Source organism: Lissotriton helveticus, chromosome 1_1, assembly GCF_964261635.1.
Source record: "Lissotriton helveticus chromosome 1_1, aLisHel1.1, whole genome shotgun sequence".
NCBI classification, from domain to species: Eukaryota; Metazoa; Chordata; class Amphibia; order Caudata; family Salamandridae; genus Lissotriton; species Lissotriton helveticus.
The window spans coordinates 2,041,205,049-2,041,226,514 of record NC_136057.1 but is presented as its reverse complement, the minus strand read 5'-3'; positions in this window follow the sequence as shown (position 1 = coordinate 2,041,226,514).

Here is a 21,466-nt window from a genome sequence, read left to right as displayed (position 1 = left end):
AAATATACCCCCTCATTTTGTTCCTTTTTAAATTAAATGTTTTAAGAGTTACCACTTTATTCCAATCAAGATGGCTTCAGGTGTGCCATACCTTTGTAATAAGTAGGACTGTTAGCGCTCTAGTTGTTCTTTAGAACACTCTGGGACATTCTGTCATTGGGCTATACTTGGGCTACATCTGGGTGATATTTGGGCTACATTTGGGCTCTTTTGTCTCTGGTGGCCATTTTGGGAGACTGCATGTCAGAATTTTTTAATGAAATAGAAGAGGATTTGAAAAGTCACTCAAAATGTGCCCTAATTTTTCTTTCTGCAGCACTAATAATACCTTCTATTGCATAATATACCCCCTCATTTTGTTCCTTTTTAAATTAAATGTTTTAAGAGTTACCACTTTATTCCCATCACGATGGCTCCAGGTGTGCTATACCTTTGTAATAAGTAGGACTGTTAGCGCTCTAGTTGTTCTTTAGAACACTCTGGGACATTCTGTCATTGGGCTATACTTGGGCTACATCTGGGTGATATTTGGGCTACATTTGGGCTCTTTTGTCTCTGGTGGCCATTTTGGGAGACTGCATGTCAGAATGTTTTAATGAAATAGAAAAGGATTTGAGAAGTCACTCAAAATGTGCCCTAATTTGTCATTCTGCAGCACTAATCATACTTTCTATGGCAAAATATACCCCCTCATGTTGTTTCTTTTTAAATTAAATGTTTTAAGAGTTACCACTTTATTCCAATCAAGATGGCTTCAGGTGTGCCATACCTTTGTAATAAGTAGGACTGTTAGCGCTCTAGTTGTTCTTTAGAACACTCTAGGAGGCTGCAGTAGAACACAAAGGAATCAACTGACAGTCTCTGTCCTTGTTGGATGTACATGTTTTACTGAGAATGTCAGACTTCATTTTGACATGACTGAGAAAGATAATGTGAATTTACAGAAAATATGCTTTCAGTTTAGCTTATAGATCCCCTTCCAAACCACTGTGGGAAAATCATGAGATATTAGTTTTCTTTCAAACAATATTCATGATATCACAGCAGAAGGTTTTTTCACATGGTAAAATCACCTTAGAACCCACCACAATTCCTAAAACGAGTATGGTACCATCAACAAATGATTTATAATGTAACTAAAGTCCTAAAACCCTTTATTAACTACAATGCTTTTTAATGAAGTGCTATCATGTATATTGGTCCCAAGATGGCTGCCAACACTTCTTGGATGAAGTGCTGACAGCCAATCAGATCAGATGTGTGGTTAGGCTCCGCCCAGATATATATCTTTTTTTGAACCTAAATTACTCAAAATCCACTGGAGCACATATATTGAGACCTAGCAAAGGCACATCGGGCTAACAGTCCCTACAATTTTGCCAAGTTTCGTGCAAATCCATTCAGCCGTTCGAGCTAAAAGTGAGGCCAACCGCCCTATGGAAATTAACATGGGAAAAACGCGTTTTGGGACCCCCCTTTTTTCTCGGCCCCCCCTTGATGAAACCCCCCCAAATTGTCAGGGGCTGCTCAGAAACAAAATGTTCCATTTTCCTGAAAATTTCAGCCAATTCCGTCCACAAACGCCAAAGTTATTAGACATAGAATTTTCAAAAATCCCATAGAGAAAAAATCCTAACTATATATACCTACTGGCGACCGCCAGTAGGTAATATATATATATATATATATATATATATATATATATTCACTGAAAAAACCATAGGTTATAGACCATATATAGTTAGGAATTATCATTTACAAAACCTTATTTTACTCACACAAAACCATTGAAATTCCATATATAGTTAGTTGCACTAACTATATATCGCGCACCCGCAATCCACTGCTGATGATGTCACATATTACATCATTCATGACATGGTCAGTGACATCACTGATGACATCACTGATGACATCTCAAATGACATCACTGATGACATCACTGATGACATCACTGATGACAACATACAGTGACTGTATGTTTCTGTAAAGTTAAAATGTGTCTTACATATTGAAGAATGAGTGGAAGTATAAGTGTCTGGACAAAGGATTTAGTAGGTGCATGACTGAATGTATGAGTGAGTGATTAAATGTGTCTCACTGAGTGCATGGGTTAGTGACTAAACTGTCTTAATTTGTGCATCATTATGTCTGTTGTTCTGTAAACTGCTGCATGTGTTGATCAGTAGCTATATGATTAACTATATGGGTTACTGATTGATTGTCCAAGTATTTGTATGGGAGACTGAGTGTGTGTGTGGCTGGCTGGGAGGTGTGTGACTCTGTGCAGATCAATGTGTACTTGTATCAATGATTGTATAAGAAGGTAAGTATGTGTTAGTATATGTTTGAAAATGTAAGGTGCTCTATGTTTAACTGTATAGACAAGAAAATGGAAGTGTCATTGATTCTTTACAGGACTGACTAGGTGTGTGAGTAACTCCATGGATGAGTGGCAGACTGTGAGTGTCTGTATAGGTGTATGAGTGCATATGATAGTGTTGTAAAGATGAGTGATTGTATGTATGAATGATTGTATGAGTGAATGTGTGTGTAGACATAGGAATCAGTGAGTGCGTATGTAGTAACTAGTATTGGTGTGTCAATGGTTTCAAAAATTATACTCTGTATTTAACACTGGGTGAAACAGAGGTTATATTAAAATGTGAGGAGATGCATTGTATTGTCACATGAATGATATCATCAGTGATGTGGTCATTGATGTCAAATGAGATGTCATCAGTGATGTCATTTGAGATGTCATCAGTGATGTCATCAGTGATGTCACTGACCATGTCATGAATGATGTAATATGTGACATCATCAGCAGTGGATTGCGGGTGCGCGATATATAGTTAGTGCAACTAACTATATATGGAATTTCAATGGTTTTGTGTGAGTAAAATAAGGTTTTGTAAATGATAATTCCTAACTATATATGGTCTATAACCTATGGTTTTTTCAGTGAATTTTCAAGGTTTTGTAAATGCTAATTCCTAACTATATATGGTCTATAACCTATGGTTTTTTCAGTGAATTTCATTGGTTTTTTAACAGCTAATATCTGTAGCTGTAAAATTTATTCTTCTTTAAATCCAAAAATATATTTTATATGTTTATGAATAATTATTTTTTTAAATATTTTTTTTTCTTCGTTCCCGCTTCGCGAATCGGGAACCTTACAGTAAAAAAATGTTCAGAAAAATAAAAAAAAAAGTTCTTTTCAGAACTACCTCCCCGTTATTAAAAAATTGGTACAATATTTGGAACTGTGCCAACCTCTATTTCTCTTAGTTCGCTTCCTAGTTCGCTCGCTGGTACGCGAACTGGAAGCGAACCAAAAACAGTAAGTATAAGGGAAGGAAACACACACTTATGTTAAAAGAAAGACAGCTATAGGGGAGTAAACTAGAGATACTATTACCCATAATCCACTACTGATGATGTCACATATTACATCATTCATGACATGCTCAGTGACATCATCAGCAGAGGATTGCGGGTTTTTTGGCAACATGCCTTATCGACGGTTTAATAACGCTGCCTTTTGCTTTATATAAGTTTTCAAATTGTATGAAATATATACCAATAGGTCTTTATGAACCTTTAGGTAGTGCTTTTGTTCATGAGGTCTGGTCGCTTCCATACACATACAGATGTTTCAAAGATGATCAAGAAGTTTATCTGAATGGAGAGGAATGCACTGAGACGCCAGATCATTCACTAATGTGTAGGCACATACAGTTACACGATTCATGCAACAAACAGCGACCAAATATGGCTTGCGTGATGCAAGGCACGCCAGTTCCTGCTATCATCCCCACGTTCAAGTTGTTGGAAAATGGTAGTTATTTGATGCTCAATAATGAAGATTGTTCTGAGTTAATTAAAAGTATTCCTTTTATCGTAACAGTAAGTGAACGGGTTATTTGCTGCAGAAATGTTCTATTTCCTCCCACACATGAACATAGGGAGTTTTCAATCTGGCCACAAATACCAACCTTGGGACACGTTTCAACGGCATGACAAGAATAAGAGCTCTTTTGTCTCAGAGAGAGGTGGCCTTGAGTTCGGCCCGTGAAACTTTCGTACTTCACATAGCGAACACCCGTACACAGGTTTGCCTTTCAATTTCAGCAACATGTTTCCGACTATCTTTAACGCATCCTCCACAAAATCCCTGGCACACTTTTTTAAAGTTGTTACCAGTGGTCTCGTGACTTCATTTGAGAAAATCTTTGGAGTCATCCCTGCTCCCTTTCATTCCATTTTCTCCACTCTGGTTCGTGGATTGCATTTTTACTTGCATTACCAGCGGACGCTCTTGTACTTTTTTACATTTTTAAATATGGATGTCCCTCCTATGCAACCTCCGACCCTGCAGCTGCTGACACTGTTCCGCAATCGCATGCTAGAATATTATGGCACAATGCCGTTGGCGATATTAAGCACGGCATATGGATTATCTTTTCGGTTCTCCTACTTCACCTGTGTCCAGCCTGTATTTCACTGCCTGACCTGTGATTTCGATTGGGCCATTGATTTGTGTCTCTGCGGACCGGTTTCTCCTGACGTCGACTTTAATCAGCTGATGACTCCTATCATTACTCACGAGTTGATTTGTCCTGGCGAAAGGATTATGGCTGTGGCATTGATGCATGGACTACTTGGTCCCTGGAATTTACTGGCGGCAGCACAGTCTTTCTTGGAACACAGCTTTCTTGAAAACCCACCGAGCTGTCCTCTGATGGTGATAGAGGATCCGGTGCTGGGAGAGCACGTATGTTCTTTTCCGCTTTTAAATTGGATGGCTGAACTGTTTTCGGATGAAGACGGTGACTTCCTGTTGGAGGCTGTTGCAGCTTATTTTGCATACACAGTTATGTCATAGACCTTTTTCATGTTTCATATGCTGAGTACTAGCATTTCATTGACAATTCATTGACTTAATTGTCAAGTTTTTATTATTTACCTTGCCTATTGGCTTAAGACTCGATAAAGTACTTGGCTGTTTTATTTTTCTTTAGCATTGAATTTTCCTAGTTTTTAATGCTTTACCTTGCGGACCGTCCACATATAAACTTGCAATCTGCTCTCATGAGATGGCACTTCTATTATCTTATTCAGTTCGTTTCCGGATCATGAGGAGGTGTCATCTAGGTCCTGGATATCTTTACACCGTGTTAAGTTAGCATGGGCTCATTACCGGTTTAAACGCCATTTTTCCTTTTTTGCAACTTCTGCACACGACATTTAGTTGTTGCTTTAGCTTTCCACCTAGTAGTTCATCGTGGTTTACATGAGAATAATATGTTATTGGTCTACTATCTGCTTTACTTGTTAAACTATATCTGTACAGCGAGTGCTAAAGTTTCAAGAACAACACGGTACAGAATTGTTATGAGGTCTGATCTCCACGACTTCATACTCATAACATAAGTGCAACTTCTGCCAATTCTGGGCATGAGGCGGGTTTTATATTGCTTTGCCGAACACACATACACAACAGTTGATGCGGTTCACATGAAGAGAGAGCTGGTGTATGCTGATGTGATTCCTTCAAATCTAAGACACTAAAGTATGGGCACGCCCTAAACCAACACAAAGAGACCTTCTTAGCAAATAATATAATATGTGTATTAGGGAGGGTGAGATATAAGCAGCCGCGGGCCGTGGAGGGAGTTACGATGGGGCAGGGAGGCGGGGAGGGGGAGAAGCAGGGTGGAGCCCTCTCTACTTTGCCCCTCCCCCTCCCCGCCTCCCTGCCCCACCGTAACTCCCTCCACGGCCCGCGGCTGCTTATAAGTGTTGCTAACTCTTATTCATTTACAGCATGTTAACATACTGTCACCATTCGCTTTTTATGTACTAGTAACTATGCTGGTAATTTTGCTACTGATAATATGTGTACTTGTATTCTCCACCCTGCTTCTCCCCCTCCCCGCCTCCCTGCCTCACCGTAACTCCCTCCACGGCCCGCGGCTGCTTATAAGTGTTGCTAACTCTTATTCATTTACAGCATGTTAACATACTATCACCATTCACTTTTTATGTACTAGTAACTATGCTGGTAATTTTGCTACTGATAATATGTGTACTTTTATTATCTAAGGTACTACGCCTGAGAAGACGGCATTAGTAAATAAACATTTCAAATACACATGTGTTCTTCTTAACTCCATGTTCTGGTTTCTAAGAAATATATAACGACCGACTGTTCATGAGTTCCACGTATCCTGAGGTACTATAAGTTCATATTCTGGATTGTCTAAACATTGAGAGTTTGTTATATCCAATGTGACACTGTACCTAGCTTGCTAAATAGTTTTTGATTACTAACGTGAGTTTTGGGACACCCTAATTCGCCGAGGTTCCAATCCTCTGTCCACAGTTCTGTGTGAGAACAGAAACCCTGCGACAGGGGCACCCCCGACCCTTGCTGGACCTTCATCACACTTGCGATACAACTCCAGCAATGCGCCACCTTTACGGCACAGATACATCACGCATCTGTGCTGTTTTTGCCCCGTGATGCGCCGCATTGTAAATGCAGCACACCATAGGTGACGGAACAGCGGCACAGAATGACTAACACATCCCTGGTGATGCGCCAGTCATCATAAATCTATCCCTATGCTTCTTATCTTGTTAGAGATGAACCGCCATATGTATCATCAAAGTTATTTGCATTTCCTAAATAGCGAACTTTAAGGAATAAATAGCGATTCTTTACCATTCCTAGTTTGCGATGAGCTATTTGCTAATTAGCCGAATGTAGCCCAATGAAGCCCAATGTAGCCCAATGTAGCCCAAAGATGGCCGCCAGACACACAAAAAAACAAATGTAGCCCAAATATCAGCCAGATGTAGCCCAACTATAGCCCAGTGACAGAATGACCAATCAGCTTCGCAAACCTCCGTTACGCGAAGCGGAGCGCTGTTACAGATATATATCTTTTTTTGAACGTTAATTTCTCAAAATCCACTGGAGCACATATATTGAGACCTAGCAAAGGCACATGGGGCTACCAGTCCCTAATATTTTGCCAAGTTTCGTGCAAATCCATTCAGCCGTTCAATTATTATTTTTATTATTTTTTTTTGCCCCGCGGGGCCCTTTTAAAACCTCCACATCAAACCTAGGGGGTCAGCGAGGATCTACTATGCCCCCTTATAGTTATTTCCCCCTTTGTTTTGACCTCCTCTTGTCTCTCGATCCTACCGAGAGACAAGATGGCGGCCGCTACGGACTGTTTGGAATGTTGACAGACGCCGGAGAACCAATCAGCTTCGCTTCACAAAGCTCCGTTGCGCGAAAAGTCCGCGAACCAGAGCGCTAACCGGTCCGCTGTTACAGATATATATCTTTTTTTAAACGTTAATTTCTCAAAATCCACTGGAGCACATATATTGAGACCTACAAAAGGCACATCGGGCTACCAGTCCCTACAATTTTGCCAAGTTTCGTGCAAATCCATTCAGCCGTTCGGGCTAAAAGTGAGGCCAACCGCCCTATGGAAAACTCAATGTTAAAAACACGTTTTGGGACCCCCCTTTTTTCTCGGCCCCCACTGGACGAACCCCCCCCAAATTTTCAAGGGCTGCTCAGAAACAAAATGTGCCATTTTCCTGAAAATTTCAGCCAATTCCGTCCACAAACGCCAAAGTTATTAGACATAGAATTTTCAAAAAACCCATAGAGAAAAAATCCTAACTATATATACCTACTGGCGACCGCCAGTAGGTAATATATATATATATATATATCCTACTGGCAGTCGCCAGTAGGTAGTTATAGTTAGGACCTAGTTTCCATAGGAAATACGCAACATTCTATTTGGAATAACTTTGGCGCCAAGTAAATGGCCTGCTCCGCTCAGCTCCTTCCCTGAAACTTTGAGGCTGATTCGTCAAGCGGGGTCGAGAAAAAAGGGGGATCCCAAAACATGTTTTCCCCATGCAATTTTCCATAGGACCTTTAAGACGGGCTACAGACCGAACTGCTGAATTACACCAAATTTGGCAAAAAGGTAGAGTTCGGTTCGCAGATTATGCTTTTTGTTAAATGGTGTAAATCCGTTTGGTAGTTCCTGAGACAATTAAAAGTAAATTCATAGATATATCTTTAGACGAAGCACCGTACGCGTACCTTAAAACGTACGATTATGAGCATGAGCTGCATGCTGATTGGCTGTCAACTGTCTGTTAACACTCCAAACCAGGAAGTGTTGGCAGCCATGCACAAGAAAACAGCAAAATAAACATGAAAAACACACAAAGGGGCAGGGTAGAAACACCCTGACCCCCTAGGCCTGCTCAGGGGGTCCCACAAGGACCCCCAAGGCCCAACATTTATTTATTTATTTTTAAATCGTGGGGTACGCGTATTGTACGCGTACGCGGTGAAAAAGAAAAAAAAAACAAAGTCCGCTTTATTCTTAATTAGCCCCAGGGGGGCTCATGGCTCCCCCGTAGCCCCGGGGACCGCCACCCCGGGGCTTCTTTTTATTAAAAAAAACCTGTGTGGGGGGTCTCAAGCCCCCCCACATGCCCCTGGGACCACCACCTCCCCGGGGCTTTTGAATGTTGGGAGGGGGACCGTGCGCCCCCCTCCATGGAGCCTTTGATGGCCCTGGGGACCACCACCTCCCAGGGCCGGCTCCTGCAGTGTCCCGGGGTGCCTACCCCCGGGACACTGCTGTTTTCTATGGTAGGGCAGGAGCCTTGCGGCTCCCACCCTACCATAGCAAACTGCTTTTCTATTTGAAAGAGAGAGCAGGAAACCTGCTCTCTCTTTCAAATAGGAAAGCAAATTGCTTTTTGGGAGAGAGAGCATCATGTTAGCTGCTCTCCCTGACGAAAAGCAATGCCGGCTCCCGAAGGACGCAGGGAGCCGGCTGGGACCGTGGGGGCATTGGGGCTCCACCCACGGTCCCCAACATTGTTTTTCAGATAGATTTAGCGTACGTGTACCATGCATGTACGTACGACGTACGGTGCGAAGTCTGTAAGTCGTGCCGTAAACGTACCTAAGCAATAAAAATAAAAATATTTTTAGATATTTATGAAGTGTATGTGTTTACATGTTGGGTGGCTCTAAAAAGAGCCCTTGTGTTTATTGGGAGATTTTAGTCCCTACACAAGTAAGTACCGTTGCAGAGTCTAAAGTTCATGAGGAAGACTCTGTTCTCTTCATCTGTAAAATGTACACCATCTCACCTATAGATGCCTTGCATATTGAAACGCAGATTGTTGGTTTAAATGGACCCCATTCTATAGTCTTGGAGAAAAGCAGAAATAGATTTATTCACATGTTTCCTAGCTTTCTCAATTTGTGGACAAAATTGATTGGACCAGTTCCAATTCTGCCTTTGGCATACATTAGAATAGACAAAGGTAGTTTTGGGGAAAAGTGACATCAGTTCAGTAAAGGTACCCTTTTATAAACATTTCCAGACCTACCCCAGTCAAAGTGCCTAGGTCATTGCCACCAAAGTGCACATTTATGAGGTCAGGGTGTTGGAGATGCAAAAAGGATTTCACCAATGGCATCAATTGGTGCCACTTTAATCCTCTTTGTCCAATCCATTTAATGTCTACATTTGGTAAAAAAAAATAGCCTTTATCAATAATTTTTTATAATCCCCGGGGCCCCATCCCCCGGGGCTTCTTTAAAAAAATCTTTTTTATAAAAACACCTGTATGGGGGGCTTAAGCCCCCTCACATGTCCCGGGGACGCCACCTCCCCACGCTTTTGAATGTTGAGAGGGGGGCAATGCAGTCCCCCTCCTGGAGCCTTTGATGGCCCTGGGGACCGCCACCTCCCAGGGCTGACTCCTGCAGTGTCCCGGGGTGCCTACCCCCGGGACACTGCTGTTTGCAATGGTAGGGCGGGAGCCTCGCGGCTCCCACCCTACAATAGCAAACTGCTTTCCTATTTGAAAGAGAGGGCAGGAAACTGGCTCTCTCTTTCAGGTAGGAAAGCAGATTGCTTATCGTCAGAGAGAGCAGCATGTAAGCTGCTCTCTCTGATGAAAAGCAATGCCGGCTCCCAAAGGACGTGGGGAGCCGGCTGGGACTGTGGGGGCATTGGGGCTCCCCCCCAAGGTCCTCAATGTTATATTTCAGCCCCGGGGGATGGGGTCCCCGGGGATTATAAAAAATTAGTAATAGAGGCTATTTTTTTACGGTAGATTTACCGTACGACTACCATGCACGTATGGAAGACGTACCATGCAAAGTCCGTACGTCTGTAAGCGTACCTAAGCAAGAAAAATCAATTAAAAAAATATATTTTATAGATATCTATCAAGTTTATGTGTTTATATGTTTCTTTGTTCTAATGAGACCTTTTCTGTTTATTGGTACTTATACGTATGTACCTAAGCAGAGTCCAAACTTGTTGACGAGGAGTGTTTTACAAGTCTGCTGAACTTTTGACCTCTGTTGACAGTTGACTTTTGCATTATCTGTTGGGGGTAGGGTGCAAAGTTATGTCAGTTGGAAAGGTTTGAAATGTTGAACCAATAGAAATGTGTGTTTGGTTTTGAATTAATGTGTGAAGGAATTTGATTCGTTATTAACGTGTATACATGTGTAAATTGAGTTGGAAAATGTGCCAGTCTTTGGTTCTGCTGCAAGCACTGAAGTAGGGAGATTCTGTATAAGACTATCTGCTGTGTGAGTGGCATTCTTCTTAGCCCCTTCGCTGTGGGGGTTATTTCCCTGCTGTGCTGGGGGGAGGGGGGCACGCACAGTGCCCCCATGCTCATGACTAGCTCAGCTCGTCATGAGCTTCGGCGCTCCGGTGCTCATGACGAGCTGAGCTCATCACAGGTACATTGGCTCCCGTGGAACGCTCAGCACAGCGGGGGAATTCTCCCCGCACCTCAGCGTTCCACGGGCCATGACGAGCTAAGCTCATCATGAGCACCAGAGCGCCGTGGCTCATGACGAGCTCAGCTCGTCATGAGCGTCGACGGAGTTAATCTACAATCAGTTTGAGAGGTGAGTTAATAACTTGTATGGGAATGTATGTGGTTCATTTTATTTTTAGTAAGACTAATGTGTTTATCCTTCTAAAGTTTGTAAATCATATTCTGAGTTTGTCTGCATTTGGATAACTATTGTGATAAAATCATTTGGTAAGTTAATATGTTTAGTGAGTCACTTTTGTGCAATAAAGTGCAGTACTAAAAATGTAGAATGTGTGCAGTCACTTTTTTAGTTGTAGAGTAGTTAATAGTGTTGCTTGCTTAGAATTAGACTTGTATTCTAAATCTACAATTTTGTAGTCACTATACATACACTGCTGCATACACTCTTGGGCAGATTTACAAGCCCCTTGTGCCTGTTTGTTGTTCTATTGTGTCACATTTTTTATGTAATGTTGGCAAAAATAATGCAGCAAATTGGAAATGTATTTGCAAAATGAGTCAGGTTTGTCCACTGAAATGTAGTAGTTATATATATATGGAATGTGTGCAGTCACTTAACTGTTTTAGTGTAGTAAATGTGTTTTGGTAAAATGTATGGTCTCATATTTTATGCCTAGAATCACACTGAGCATTTGTGTACATTAAGGAATTATACTTGCCCCTTTTTCCATAATCTCCCCCTCTCTCCTCACAGTCTGCCTCTTTCTGCTTCTACGGTGCTCTCTCTTCTGATATTCCCCCTCTTTCCTTATTCTCACTTCTCTCTCCTCTAAGTGCTCCATGTCCTCATAGCTCCCCTGTCCTTATATTCCCTCTCTGTCCTCATTGTCTCCTCTGTCTCCTAAAACTCCCCCTCTTCTTTATACTCCCTCCTCTGTCCTCTTACTCCTCCCTCTCTCATCATACCACTCTCTTAACAATTCCCCAGTCAGTATACATACACTGCTGTATACACTCTTGGTCAGATTTACAAGCCCCTTGCGCCTCCTTGTTCTTCTATTGTGTCACTTTTTGGATATAATATTGGCAAATATAATGCAGCAGATAGGAAATGTATTTGCAAAATGAGTCAGGGTTCTCCACTGAAATGTAGTAGTTATATACATGGAATGTGTGCAGTCAGTTACACTTCTAGTGTAGTAAATGTGTTTTGGTAAAATGTATGGTCTCATATTTTTTGTCTAGAATCACACTGAGCGTCTGTGTACATTAAGGAATTATACTTGCCCCTTTTTCCATAATTTCCCCCTCTCTTCTCACAGTCTACTTCTCTCTGCTTATACTGTCTCCTCTCTTCTGATATGCCCCCTCTTTCCTTATTGTCACTTCTCTCTCCTCATAGTGCTCCCTGTCCTCATACTCTCCCCTGTCCTCATATTCCCCCGTGTCCTCATTGTCTCCTCTGTCTCCTAATACTCTGCCTTGTTTTTATACTCCCTCCTCTGTCCTCTTACTCCTCCCTCTGTCATCATACCTCTCTCTTAACAATTCCGTAGTCAGTCTACATACACTGCTGCATACACCTTGGCAGATTTACAAGTCCCTTGCACCTTTTTGTTGTTCTATTGTGTCAAATTTTTGGATGTAATGTTGCCAACAATAATGTACCCAATTGGAAATGTATTTGCAAAATTAGTCAGGGTTGTCCACTGAAATGTAGTAGTTACATGGAATGTGTGCAGTCACTTAATTGTTTTAGTGTAGTAAATGTGTTTTGGTAAAATGTATGGTCTCATATTTTTTGTCTAGAATCACACTGAGCGTCTGTGTACATTAAGGAATTATACTTGCCCCTTTTTCCATAATTTCCCCCTCTCTTCTCACAGTCTACTTCTCTCTGCTTATACTGTCTCCTCTCTTCTGATATGCCCCCTCTTTCCTTATTGTCACTTCTCTCTCCTCATAGTGCTCCCTGTCCTCATACTCTCCCCTGTCCTCATATTCCCCCGTGTCCTCATTGTCTCCTCTGTCTCCTAATACTCTGCCTTGTTTTTATACTCCCTCCTCTGTCCTCTTACTCCTCCCTCTGTCATCATACCTCTCTCTTAACAATTCCGTAGTCAGTCTACATACACTGCTGCATACACCTTGGCAGATTTACAAGTCCCTTGCACCTTTTTGTTGTTCTATTGTGTCAAATTTTTGGATGTAATGTTGCCAACAATAATGTACCCAATTGGAAATGTATTTGCAAAATTAGTCAGGGTTGTCCACTGAAATGTAGTAGTTACATGGAATGTGTGCAGTCACTTAATTGTTTTAGTGTAGTAAATGTGTTTTGGTAAAATGTATGGTCTCATATTTTTTGTCTAGAATCACACTGAGCGTCTGTGTACATTAAGGAATTATACTTGCCCCATTTTCCATAATCTCCCACCTCTCTCCTCACAGTCTACCTCTCTCTGCTTATACTGTCTCCTCTCTTCTGATATTCCCCCTGTTTCCTTATTATTACTTCTCTCTCCTAATAGTCAGTCAGTCAGTCAATCAAGTAATCTTTATTTCAGTCATAGACCATAAAAGATACTTAATAGCCATTCATAACATTGATAAAAAAACACAAACAGGTGACAATGATTATAAAAATATAAATACATTAAAAATATACAGCATATATACTTTATAAATTCATAAGTAATTTCAGCAAGCAAAAAACTGTTACTACAAAAAGGATCTTCTCCTGCGCCACATAGCATCGATAAAGCGGGAGACTGAGAATACAACAGGGGTGGAAGTATTACTCTTGAGTTTTATAAGGGCCTCTATGTGATATCTGAACCCCATGTTTTTGCAAAGTTAGATAAGCCAACGTTGCTGTATGTTTTTTGTAAATAGGGCAGAAAAAAAAGACTTGGGACTCAGACTCTTCTTTGGCCCCAAACGCCGGACATTCAGTTAGTTTAGCTGTGGACCATTTGTGGGAGAAAATCCTAAGAGGAAGTGTACCATATTTGAATTGTAGATAATGTTTCCTCGCTGTAATAGGTAAAATCACGTCAAGAAAGGGCTCAATTATGTATTCATCTTTCAAATTAAAAAACTTGACAGTGAGTGGGCCTAAGGCGGAGTTACCATGGATGGCCGAGATTCTGGACCGATGATCTATATTGACTAGATCTGTGCGTGACAACTGTGCGCAGACCATAGCAGGATTAGACCATAGACCGGGTATGTCCAGTCTCTTACTTTCCCTTTTTAAAAAGGCGAACCATGGCAATTTCTCCAAACCCGGGGAGGCCCAATACCTCTTCCAATTCACGTCTAAAATGTAATAATTCAGGGGTTACCCATAGTCTGCGCCAGTAAATAACAGGGCGTAGAGCGACTACATCTTGTATAGGTATAATGCCAAGATCCATTCTCATAGGGGTCAGGGGGGTACTAGATGGGAGTGCCAGCAGTGATCTTAAAAATTGATTTTCAGCCTTGCTAATGCCACCCACCAAGCAATGGCCCCAGAGTTCAGCCCCAAATAAAATTACTCCCCTAGCTTGTGCTTTGTAAACTTCTATGATGGAAGCAACTGGTTTGAAGGTGGAATCTCGGTGCATTTTCAGAATACCACCCGATATCTGGGATAATTTAAGTTTGGCCTTTGCAAGTTGAGGTGCCCAGTCCATTATATCAGTAAGGGTGATACCTAGATATTCAAAGACTATTACCCTGTCCAAAGCTATGACATTTAGGGAGGGATTGCAACTTCCAACATCTAGTCTTCTATGGATTACAGACCATAAACTTGGTTTTTTGAATATTAATTTCCAACCCCCTTAAATGGCAGAAGTTTACAAAGCTGTCCAGGGTTCGTTGAATACCCATGGGTGATTTTGACAATAAGAGGCTATCATCTGCAAACATCAATGCCACCACCTGCTCGTTGTTCAGTTTGGGGGCATCGATGTCTTTGACCCCCTTGAGGTGAGAAATCAAGGCATTGACGAAGAGACAAAGGAGGGTGGGCGCCAACACACACCCCTGTCTGACTCCTCTGTTGACTGGGATTTTAGATGTGAGACTACCCCATTTACCGGTCCTAATTTGGGCAAAATTAATAAAGTGGTGTCTCTTGATGATGTTGAGGAGATATGCTGGAACCCCCATGTCCTCAAAACCGGCCCAGAGGGTATTACAGGGCACTAGTTCAAAGGCCGTCTTAAGGTAGACAAAAATTAAGTAGAGGCTGACACCCTCTACTCTCACAGTCTTTCAGTAAAGAAGTTGGGGGCATATTATCAAGGGGGTTTATCTCCGCTTTTTTGGCTTTAAAAGCCAAGAAAGCGGAGATAAAATTATCTCCCTATTACCTAGCTGTCGCTAACACCAGTTAGCGACAGCTAGTAGGAGATAGCGACCATCTTGGGCCCCACTTTGCATGTCAGTGATATTTATCACTAATGACATGCAAAGTGGGCGTGCCAAGATGTTAGCGACTGGAAACAGTCGCTAACATCGCTATCTCCTATTACCAACTTTGGAGATATTTGCGCTAAGTGCGAATATCTCCAAAAGCTAACACCTGCCCTGAGCAGTTCTTAGCCATGTTATCCAATGGGAGGTGGATAACATGGCTAAGAGCATTAGCTCGGTAATGCATGAATATCGCTGACTTTTCAGCAATATTCATGCATTGCGGCCGTTTTTATCGCATTTGCGATAAACCTTGGTAATACCAAGGTTTATCTGCGGTAAAAATCGCCGCAGCTCAGCGGTAAAATTTTGTCTCTAACCAAGCAATAGCGATAATTATCGCTATTGCTTGATAATATGCCCCTTAGAGTCTTAATAACTGGTCGACCGTGGAATTCTTTTCCCTAAAACCGGCCTGAAGAGGGCTGAGGATCTGATGTTCCTCCATCCAATTCTGAAGCCGATCGAGAATAATACGAAAAAAAAATGTTGACTTACATTGATCAGACTGATCGGATGGTAATTAACCGGGAGAAGTGGAGAGCCTTTTTTAAACACCGGTATAATCTCAGCTCCTGCCCAGGTAGCGGGTAGGGTAGAGCCCTGTAATATAGCATTCAACAAGATATACAAATAAGGGACCCATACCCCTATTTGATCTTTTCTCCAGTCAGCATACATACACTGCTGCATACAATCTTGGGCAGATTTACAAACCCCTTGTGCCTCTTTGTTGTTCTATTGTGTCACATTTTTGGATGTAATGTTGGCAAACATAATGCAGCAAATTGGAAATGTATTAGCAAAATGAGTCAGGGTTGTCCACTGAAATGTAGTAGTAATATACATGGAATGTGTGCAGTCAATTAACCGTGTTAGCGTAGTAAATGTCTTTTGGTAAAATGTATGGTATTTTTTGTGAATCACACTGAGCGTCTGTGTATATTAAGGAATTATACTTGCCCCTTTTTCCATAATCTCTCCCCTCTCTCTTCACAGTTTAGCTCTTTCTGGTTATACTGTCTCCTCTCTTCTGATATTCCCCTTCTTTCCGTATTCTCACTTCTCTCCTCTCATAAGTGCTCCTTGTCCTCATAGTCCCCCCTGTCTTCATATTCCCCCTGCCCTCATTGTCTGCTGTGTCTTCTAATGCTCTTACTTCTTTTTATACTCCCTTGTTTGTCCTCTTACTCCTCCCTCTCTCATCATACCTTCCTCTTAAGAATTCCCCAGTCAGTATACATACACTGCTGCATACACTCTTGAACAGATTCACAGGGCCCTTGCGCCTGTTTGTTGTTCTACTGTGTCACTTTTTGGATGTAATGTTGGCAAAAATATTGTAGCAAATTGCATATGTATTTGCAAAATGAGTCAGGGTTGTGCACTGAAATCTAGTAGTTATATAAATGGAATGTGTGCAATCACTTAACCGTTTTAGAGTAGTAAATGTGTTTTTGTAAAATGCATGGTCTCATATTTTTTGTCTAGAATCACACTGAGCATCTGTGTACATTAAGGAATTATACTCACCTTTTTTTGCATATTTTCCCCCCTCTCTACTCACAGTCTACCTCTCTCTCCTTATACTGTCCCCTGTCTTTTGATATTCCCGCTCTTTACTTATTTACTTCTCTTTCCTCATAGTGCTCCTTTTCTTCATACTTCCCCTTGTCCTCATATTTTCCTCTCTGTCCTGTTACTCCTTCCTTTCTACTCATATTACCCATTGTCCTTATGGTCCCCCTGTCTGTGCTCATACTCACCTCTTTTTGCATATTATCCCCTCTCTCTCTTCACACTCTCTTTCTCTCTCCTCATACTCTTTCTTCTCTCCTCATACCCCCCTTTTTCCTGTTACTCCACCCTCTCTGCTCATTTGTCCCCTTTTCCTCATACTCTGTCCTCTCATTATACTCTCCTGTATTTTCTGATACTTCTCCGTCTTTCGTCATACACATCCCTGTCTACTTATACACATTTGTGTGTTTTATACTCTCTCTATTTTTTCATTCTCACTCCTCTCTCTTCATATTCTTCCCTGTTTCCTCATACTGTTTGTGTGTCATCATACTCTGAAGCACTTATAAATTCAGTCAGGCACTCTCCTTACAGAAGTGTAATCTTTTAGTCAGTACTCAAGTATTGATGCAGTGAAGTAGGGCTTTGCAGATGAACTGCTTATTTTTTTATGTTATATATATTTTTTATTACAGATTTTATTTATCAACAGTAAAACAACGTAATAAAGGTTATTATATAAAGAGAAGTCATCCACAAGATTTACCTGAACAACAATGTGTGAACAAAAAGAAAAAAAGTTCTGGTAAGAGAACGAAGATTTTCAAATACAAGGAGTAGTGTGCACATTGTTAAAACTATAAATTGTGTATCTGCAAGTAAAAATAAAAGCAAGAGAAAAGAGAACAACCATGGTAATAAATCAGTGTATAGTAAAAGGAGGAAGAATCAGTTCCAGGAAATTTGAAAAAATAATGTTTTATAATAGAGTTACGTCAAATTTGATCAAGGTAGTTAGGAAATGTAAAAAAACCAGCATTTTATAAGAAGAAGAAACGTCTAGAAATTGTAGTTGAGAAAGCTTTTGAATTGAAAAGTTTTTGTTTGTTTAGTAATCAATAGAATTCGATCACTAGATTAGCCAATCCATTTAATGAAGGCCAAAAGTAAGTGGAGAAGAGTAATTAACAGAAGTAATTTTTCTGAGGTTTTTTTGGGTGAATGGAAACATAGTTCAAGTTCCGAGCCTTTTTTTAATGAAGACAGTTATCTTCAGAGTAATGATTTGTTGCATGCAGTTGACACCAGTGGTCATGCTTATGAGGTTACAAATGGTTGTCCTATTGAGAAAGAGAAAATTGTTCCTAGAAATGCAGAAGAGGTGTTAGGTGATGACATTTTAGGGAGACGTCCTAAAGCTCCAGTATACACTTAGAATTTCAGTAGTATTTGTAGTGTACGGCAGGAATCTATTGATTTTTTTACGCAATTTCTTACGTAACTATACTAAGAAAAGTGTTAAACAAAAGATTAAGATGTTGCAAGGACTAGACCCTTGCAGAGTGAGAGAAAATACTGGTTTGCAAGGTCATTCTCTGGCTTGTCTTTCTATAAAAGTATGTCGAAGTGTTGTTCTCTATTTTAGGATGTTCGCAGTACATCATACTGAAATGAGGAAATTATTCAGAAGATTGTATTATGCAAAAAGTCCAGCACTAATGTTAAAAAAGTTGAACAGTGCTCTTTTACATAAATCTGTATCAGATGTAATGAACGTTTGTGATGAAATTCAGGTTAGTTAATTTGATCCTGAGGAAGACAGTGCAGAAATTGATACATTAATAGAAGGAAATGTAGAAGAGAATGTACAACATTGTAGTACAGAAAATGTTGAGCAAGAAATTACAAAGTTTACGGTGGTTTCAGGTGAAAGGCCAAATTATTCTTGTATTTGTTGTCGACAAACTCATTATAAAAATCAGACCAGGACTGTTGATCTGTATTTAAAAAGTGAAAACAAAATAATAATTAGTGGATGAAATTTGCAACTTATTTGTTGGTAGTGAATTGTTTTGATTTGAGTTGTGATCAGCGTATTTGTAAATATTGTTATAATAAATTAGATGAGAACAAAATGCCTGCTAGAGCTGTGCATAATAATCTTGAGTTGGTAAATATTCCTTCTGAACTGATGGATTTAAATACTTATGAGTGTATTCTTAGTCAATGTGTGCATCCATTTCAGGCTATTGTTCGTATGGAGCCTAAGACAGGAAAATTGCCTCCTTCAGCTTTACAGAGTGGATTAAAGGGAAAAGTTTTATATTTGTCTCTAGATTTAAAGAAAAATATTGAAACAATTGGTGTAGAAAATGTAGAAGATGAACCTTTAGTTATTCTTGTTAATGGCGTTCCTACTAAGAGTAAGAAAATCTGGCAAGATATAGTGGATGTTAGGAAAGTGAAAAAGGCAACGTTGTATCTGGTAAAAAATAATCAATGTTATAAAAATGTCTATGTGAGAGAAGAAGAAATAACTGTAGAAGAAGATAGTGACTCACCATCTGGACAAATTGAAAAAGTGGCTGTGTCCAGAACTGAAGAAATCTACGAACATTACAGTGTTCATCCACTTCCTTCTAAAGAAGTGATGGGGAATACTATGGAGTTATTCCAAATGAAAGAAGCAAAGGGAAGTCCCATTAGTGTATGGGAAAAAAGCTTGGAAGCTCGTTGTTTCCCTCAGTTGTTTCCCACAGGAAAAGGATGACGATATAATGACCGACCTGTGAAGATTCCTGTATCTGAATACCAGACATCAAGATTGTATGCAGAAGATCCAAGATTTCGACAATGTATTCCGTATTTGTTTCATCTTTTGTTTGAGAGTGATTTGTCTGGACTTTCTTATGCAGTAAACCATATATTGAAAACAGGTGTACATCTGCAAAATGTTTTGGCAAAGGAATTTATGGATAAAATACTGCAGAAAGATAATGTTTTGGAATCTCAGCTAATTAATCTCATGGCATGTTAGCGTGGTACTAATGAGTACTGATATCGTCGTCATGGAGAACTTAAATGTATGCTAAGGAACTTAGGAACTCCTACATGGTTCCTTACTCTAAGCTGTGCTGAATATGCTTGGGAAGATTTACTTCAATTTCTTCTAGAGGCAAAACCAAATATAATAATTATTGAATACAAGACACCTGGAGAATTGTACTCTTTGGATCCAGTTAATGTATGCAGGAATTTCAATCATGGATTTGAAGCTATGATGTCTTTTATCACCAATAAAAAAAGTCCTCCTCTTGGAGAGGTTCTGGGTTTCTTTTGGAGAAAGGAGTATCAAGCGAGAGGTGCTGCTCACATACATATGCTAATATGGATCAAAGATGCTCCCAAATTTGGAACAGACTCAGATGATACTGTGTTGTCTTTTATTGAAGAATATGCTACATGTGATATACCTAAAAGTACACTAGATAAGGAATTAAGACAACAAGTCTTACGATTCCAAAGCCATCGTTGTGGGAAATACTGTCGTCGAAAGTACAAATCTAAGGATAAATTCTACACCAAATGTCATTTTCGATTTCCACGTCCTGTAATGTTGAAAGGAAGAGTGAACAGCTTTATGTCATCTTTGCGACATACTATCACAAGAAAGTCTCCAAAAAATACCTACAACTTAAGAAGAAATGAAAAGTCAAAATACATAAATGATTACAACCCAGTCATTTTGTCCACGTGGAATGCTAACATGGATATTCAATACGTTGTAGACAATTCCATTGCTGTTGCTCGATATGTAACATCCTACATAACCAAATCAGAAAAGACAGATTTGAGGGAAATGTGGGAAGAGATTTCCCATGAGAAGAGTCTAAGTAAGAAATTATGTAGTTACAGTTTGAAGATGTTATCTCATCGAGAAATTGGAGAGTATGAATGTTAGGTTCACTTATGATCTGCAAGTCTATACTCCAAATCTAGAAGAATCATTTGGGTGAGTCTAGGTCTTGCTGCAACACGAAATTGAGTACTTAAATCTGTACAAGAAATTGAATATTTAGCTGAAAAAGAGCCACAAAGTACAGATATTGTGAAAACAAATATGTTGGTAAATATTATGCAAATAGAAGTCATCATCTTGAGAACATGTGTCTCTATGAAGTGCTGCATAACTATATTTTTAAACGGAATATTACCGAAAATATTAATAATGGTATATATGCTGTTATTGGTTCTGAAGGATGTTTGGTGAAACAAAGAAAAGGACATTTGATTAATCACCGTAAACTGAGTTGCGAAACTCCTGACAAAAGGGAATTTTACTATTTAGCTCTTTTGCAACTTTTCAAGCCGTGGCATTCAGAATTGTAGTTACTTGGAGAATTTGAGAGCTATGAAGATTCGTTCAATGCAAGTAAAGATACTATAGAATGTCCTGTTTTTGCTAATTATGTGAAAATGTTGAACGACGAAATTGAGCAAGAAGCAAAATTGCAGCTGAGATTTCTAGAGACAGCTCTCAAGACAGTCAAACTTCTGCTCCGTTGAGTCAGGATCCACTAGGAGAACCAATTGTTCAAAA